This window comes from Lygodium microphyllum, chromosome 14 (assembly GCF_053477565.2).
Source record: "Lygodium microphyllum isolate KBCC chromosome 14, Lygodium_microphyllum_v1.1.10, whole genome shotgun sequence".
Taxonomy (NCBI): Eukaryota; Viridiplantae; Streptophyta; class Polypodiopsida; order Schizaeales; family Lygodiaceae; genus Lygodium; species Lygodium microphyllum.
The window spans coordinates 77,627,404-77,634,423 of NC_141148.1; the positions used below are offsets into that span (position 1 = coordinate 77,627,404).

The following is a 7,020-nucleotide window of genomic DNA, read 5'->3' on the forward strand; positions in this document are numbered from 1 at the left end:
AGAAAAGTCTCCTCATAATCAATGCCATGAGTTTGCATATATCTTTTGGCAACTAGCCTTTCTTTACTGTGCTCTTGAATAAATACATTGGACTAATGCTTCACCTTATAACTCCATTTTTACCCAATATCTTTCTTACCTTCAAGTAAAGGCACCAAATCTCACATGTCATTTTACTTAAGTATGGCCATTTCTTCACCCATAGTATGTTTCCAATGCTCTTTGCTCACTGCATCCTCAAAACTACTGGGCTTTATATCTTACATAACCTTAGCCATATATGCATAGTGATGAGGTATATAGTTATAAATTAATCATTGCATTGAATTTCTTACTCTACTTCTACTTGACCTGCATGGTCTTGGATCACTTCTAGTTACCTTAGCATCCTCTTACATTGTCCTCACACTAGGTGTCTCAACATCTAGAATCCCAAACTCTTCATCCAAGCATTTCTTAGATCCATTTGAGCCCCCATCAATATGAGAGAAACTTGATGATGCATCAATCATAACAAGCGAGTCCCTAACTTTCTCCTTGTGTTTTCTCAACATCTTTGATATACTTGGTAGAGTGACTTGTGACCTTAATCTACCACTCCAAGGTCTATCAATAGATTCATGACTAGGAGACTCTTATGGCCTACTCAATGTCTATGACTATTGACCAATTTTCTTCATAGCCAATCTCTTGCATATCAGTCTTGATGTATCCTACACATTACTATACTAGCTAATCTCATCAAACATAACATCCCTATCAACTCTCAACTCACGTGCAATAGGATTATAGTATCTATATCCATTCTTCTACAAAAAACTATCCCACAAATACACATTTTTCTCCCTTGGGATTTAATTTCCTATGAACTAATCAGTAGTATGCACATACGTAATATATCCAAATACTTTTAGATGGGACAAATTTGGCTTTTTTCTTGTATACTTCTCCTTAGGTGTCATATTGTGTAGTAGCTATGGGTGTTGCCTTCATAATGAATACAGTAGTAGCAAAATGGTTTAGTTCAATAGTAATTAGGTAAGTCTCTTTCAAACACATCAATGCTTGAGCCATCTTTGCAATATGCATTTTTTTCTCACTCAATAACCCCATTTTGTTTTAAAGTATATGTACATATAAACTACATCTAAATACCATTTGCTCGTAAAAAATTCAAAAACCTCATTGGATAAGTATTCACTCGACCTTAGGTATTTGCAACCTTGTTTCCTTCTCAACCAAATATTTAAAGTTTTTAAAGCGAGTAAACATTTTACTTTTCTCACACAGAAAACAAACCCATACTTTTTTAGTATGAACATCCAAGAAGGAGACATAATACTTGAAACCACTCATAGTTATAGTCTTTGTAGAATCCCATACATTAAAATGTATAAACTCAAGTGCCTTCTTATATATATACTTTTTGTATGAAAATGTATGCCTTGCTTACTTTTTGAAATTAATATCATGCACATATTTTATGTATTCCATTAACTCTGAACTTTGGTAAGCGATCTACATTCTACTTTAACTACATATTTTTCAAATGCTGTGCATGTATATGATCAATCTGCTTATGGCAAATTTCAATGTCAACAACAACACCTAAACCTTGGCCAAATATAATAGCATCCATTTTGGGATGACCTATATTAATATAAACAATATATCAGCATGCTTACCTTTTGCAATCAACTTGTAATATTTCCACGGTCCTTTGCATAACAACCATAATATGTGAATCAAAGTTATAATTGCTATTCTACCATTTGACCAATGAAAACTAGGTTTGTAGTTATGTTTGGCACATGCACATTAGCTAAGTATTTTGCTCTACCATCCTCCATATCCAAAGGAACATTTCCAATGCAAGTAATGGAATGGGTTGTGTCATCCCCTCTCTCCACATAGCCTGGAGACTATAGACTGCTATTTTTAAACCACTCTCCATGAGAAGTTGTGTGATTAGATATATTCGAGTCTATATGCCTAATATCATTCTTAGAAGAATCAATAGCAGTCATAGTATTCATAAAATGCTGCATGAAAAATAGATGTTTACTTTTGTCATCATTACTTTTGCTAGTAGATAATTTTCTTGCCGCTCTTTTCCACTTCTAATTCCAACCGTTTTTTAAAAGATAAATTTAGAAATGTAGCATTTCTCACCACAACACGAGCACTCCCTACCATCATCAGAATTGTATTATTAGTTAAAATCTAAAACTTACCCTCTTTGGTTCCTCCTTTCCTGAGACTCTCCTCTCCTATTTTGTTGTGCATGATAGCTTTGACCACAACCACCACCTTAGCCTCGACCATGACATCTAACTCTACTAGTAGAGTAAAACACTTATTCAAACTTGCTCTTACTTTGAGAAGAATAGGAATCCAAGAGAAGGTTCTTTTCCTCAAATATCAACATAAAAATCAAATCTACAAAGTTAGGAATATCATCCTTGGTACTCATAGATGACTTGAAGTTCTTATAGTCATCTCCAAGTCCATCTAAACATGCGATGTCGAAGGGTTTTCGAAAGCAAAGTCACAACCACAGAGGTTGTTGAGAAATTCCAAGATAGAAGATCAATCTAGCGAGATCAGATTCAATTTGAAAGCTCAATTTCAGATAATATGAGACATATAGTCATTTACACCTGATTGGGAGAGTTTATCCTGCTTATATATAGACCTGACCACACCTACACCTCTAACAGGTCACAAGCAATGCATATATTACAAGAGCTTCTAGCCACTGTGGAGTGGGATGACCAAGATGGAATCTCAATTCAAGAAGAGGTGCAGGTGATAGTCCCATTTTTGAAAATACAACTGAGAGTGTTTTCTTCTTTCTTTGTCCTGTGAGAACATCAACATTGGTCGGGTCCCTGATTGGATCAGTCTTTCAGTTGATCCCAGCAATCTTTGTCGTTGGACTATGGAAGCTGCAGCGGTGTCAGCAAGTCCTGCCTCCAACAATTCATCTCGAGAAGCAGAGTAGCTATTTGTGAATACTGATTTCTTCACTTCCTTTTTCACATTGTTTAAGTCTGACTTGTACTCTCTGAGCTTCGCAAAAAGGGCAGACTTTTGGTTTGGCTCAGACTTTTGGCTTCCAAGTCCATCCTGCGGATCAGGGATCCTACTTCCTCCAATCCTTCATTCAACTCTATAAGTTTTTGTTTCTTTTGTTCTCCCGTAAGAGCCGCCAAGGAGGCACACTTTCTTGAAAGATTAGTGGAGAGCTAGTAGTACTGCCTCTCGTAGCCATCAAAGATCTCGCTTTTTATTGTTAGAGGCTTCTCTCTCTACTGCTGGACCCCAGGGTTCGCATTCCCCTCTTGATCTTATTCTTGGACTCTGTCTTCCCCACATTTTTCCTTTTTTTTCTTCCCCCCTTTTCATAGCATACCACACGGAGCTTTTACATACTGAAAAGCGACCTCCACCGTGTTTTTTTGTGCAGCCAACAGGGCCTCCTTTCCTTTAGCAAATGTCATCTGAATCTCCCAAATTGAGCGACTCTAGCAGACCTCGGACTTCCTCAATCACATCGGCCGTATCGCTGATTATCGCCCACCCCTCTGGCCTCAACAGACGGTCCATCTCCACAACAACAGCGGTGATGTTGCACCTCTTTTTCAGCCTGCTGAACAAGTGATCAGCATGAAGGAGATTGTAAGTTCTGGGATACGAGCTGAAAGACTCGCACCAATCATGGTACATTCCAAATAGACCACGATCGAAAATTATCGGTAGTGTATATGCTGAATCAAACTCTACAACATTCATCACCCACCACAGAGGTCGCGGTTTTAGTGCCGTTGCAAATCCCCCATATACAGCCCTCATGTCCATCACATTCCTGATTTTCTTCCAATCGATTCCCAATCCTATAATGTAAGATTTCTGGATAACATGCTGCCAATGCTCATAATCAGATTGAAAATCAGCTGGTGCTGCTTTTCCATATACTCCCTTCTGACCTTCCAACCATGTTGGAGCTGTCTTGAACGGCTCGGGCCACTCCAGGGGCCATTCAGGACCGCGCATATCCTCATCAGAGGGTAGCTTGTGGATGCAGGCAGTCATTGGTACATACCATGTAGCATCGGCTTTATCATCTGGATCGCAGATAGGAGGGAAATTCTTTTCCCAGTTCTCATAGCAGGAGTTCGTCGTTGGCTTCCAAAAAGCAGACAAGCCTTTATTGCACAACAAAGCCCATTTTTGCACAGAGCTACTATTGGCACATTTTGCTCTGCCTGTCTGTTCATGCGGACACTTGGTGTAGCATAGAGTAGGCATGCCATCATCACTTAGTAGTTACTGATAATAATCAAAGCACAACATAGGCATGTTGTGATCACTTGGCAAATGCACATTCATATTTATCTTGGGCAAATTTACAGACAGATCTTTTGGCCAACATTAACCAATCTTTGTTTCAACATATTGCATTGCTTTCCCTTTGACATACTCTATTCTTTGCACATCCCCTTGAGATTTCTCATACTCCAGGCATTTCTTGAATAAAAAACAACATGTGGCTCTTTCAAACAAAGCATGAATTACAGTTGGATCTCCAATCGCCATTTCCTGATCAAGGTAAACACTCCACAAATCTGTCCTCTTTAGATAATTTCGAAGTATCCCCTCAAACATGCCACGGGCTCTCTCTGGTGAACCAATTTTTAATTCTGAAATGGCAGCTTGAGAAATAAACTTGATATGTTTGTGCCCTGGTAAACTCAACAATGCTCTGTCCAATGCTTTGTGAGCAGCATCAGGCATTCCCGACTTCAGCAAGAAGACTATCCACCTAAGCCAGACTTTTGAGAAAGATTTGAATTTCTGAATCATTGTCTTCAAAAGTTCATCGGCCAAATCATGCTGCTCACTCCTTTCATAAATTCCCAGAAAAGTGCCAAATAAAGCTTCTTAGAGTCACAGTATTGCAAAGCTCTCTGGAAAACCTGCAATGTTGCTTCCTTAGTGGGACTTCCATATGCTCCTTGGCATCTTTTACAAACCCTATTGTCACAATGGCTTTCATTTGAAATGAATCATGTTGATGTGATGTCTCCTGTTCATCATTATGTTGCCCACCTCCATGGGTCTGTAGGTGTGCTTTTGGGTGAACATCAAATCATCTACTAAACAGTGAGGTTTGATCTCCAGCCCACGCAAAACAAAATGCAAACACAACGACTAAGTATGTACAAAGTAAAAAATGTCACACACACAACTTTTTGGTGGATTTCACACCTTGGATGCGCAGCAGTACGACATCCACCCCCTCTGATCCTGCGCATCCTCCGGATGGGCCAACTACCCATGATCATTATCGTCAAGATCCACGTACGGATCAATCTCTTCATTGTCTATTTCCGGTATATCAACAAGATTATCTGTCATATCATCTGTCTCTTCTACTGGAGTTTCTTCTCATTGCCCTTCTCTTTCAATCTCTTCCAATGCATAATCCTCATCATCTCTTTTCTTGAAAATCTTGATTCTTTTTCCTACAATAGGCACTTTAAGCACTGTCCTATCCAATTCTGTCAGCTCATATGTTGCATTGTCAAAGACATGTCTAACTATGTACGGCCCAAATCATCTTTTCACCATCTTCCGAAGTGCAGTATACTGATTTTCAAGGCTACTATCAAAGACTAATAACCAGTTTCCCTCTTCTATTGCTCTAGGCCACAAGCGATGCCTGCTGTCAAACCTGTCCTTATTTCTAAGTTTAGCAACCTTCAACCTGTCAATAGCTAGCTGAATATCCTTTGGTCTTCTCTCCAACTGCCAGATTCGAAGAGCTAAGAGCTCCTCTCTCGTCAAATCCTCCTGCCAAGGTAAAATTGACCAAGTCAAAGCACAAGTCTCAGTCGGCATAACCGGTTTCTGACCATACATCAACTCTGCGGGCATATATCCTGTGGTAACACTGTGAGTCGTACGATCAGCCCACAAAGCAAATGGTAGAAGTCTTGACCATTCTCCAATCCATCCTCTGCATGCTTTGGCTAATGCTTTCACTATCGGCGGATGTCCTCTTTCACTCTTCCCATTTCCCTCTGGATTGTATGCTGTTGTTAGAGCCAACTTGATTCCTAGTTGAGAGAAAAACTCCCTAGCTTCATCTGCATCTAATTCACCGCGATCTGCAGTGATTTTACCAACACATCCATACCTGCAGAAAATTTCTTCCAATAAGAACTTACACACTGTACTAATGGTCTTCGTTCTCAAAGGTCTGCCCTCAACATGATTGGTAAGATCCTCTCTAGCCAAAACAATATACCTCATCTGCCATAGACCCATAAGAATAATAACCAAGTCAACTACCCACTTATAATGAATGCATAGCGGATAGGTCGGATGAAGCTCATCTCGATGACGCACTACGGAATATATCTGACAGTCTTTGCAAGTCTCTACAAAGTGAGAAACATCTCTGTACATGCCTTTCCACCAATATTTTTCCTTGATTTTCTCATAAGTAGCCCACACTCCTCTATGACCAGCCTAAGGACTCTCACAAAACTCCCTCATCACCTGTAACTGGGTCTCTTTATCACAGACAACCTGCAAGGGTAATCCACCTCTTTTCTTCGGGTGCTTCCAAAGAAATCCGTCCTTGAAAATAACCATAGGCTTTTCTTCTGATCTTCTTGAACTCTTCATCTATCCATTCGTCTCTTTTGCTTAGTGTACTAAGGTACTTGCCAATCTGCAACCAGTCTCCAACATAGAGTTCTTCTATGAAAGCCACAATATCATAGACATGACAAACATGATCAACCATAGCGGTTGAAATTTTTGCATCATCCTCTTCTGCAAGTAGTGTCTCCTCATCATCATATCTCGCTCTAGACAGCATATCCGCCACCACTGGATTATCTTTCCCTGCTATGTGTTTAAATTCTGGATTTAATGAATTGATGTATGCAATCCATCTCAGCATAGCTATATCCGGAGTAGAGCAACTCATAATTATACCTATCAATG

At 39.6% G+C, this 7,020-nt stretch overlaps 1 pseudogene; it reads right to left on the reverse strand.

Moving 5' to 3' along the window:
- Positions 1-3,489: 3,489 nt before the first annotated feature.
- LOC148025748 (putative methyltransferase PMT26 pseudogene) lies at positions 3,490-4,797 on the reverse strand (annotated as a pseudogene).
- Positions 4,798-7,020: the final 2,223 nt, after the last annotated feature.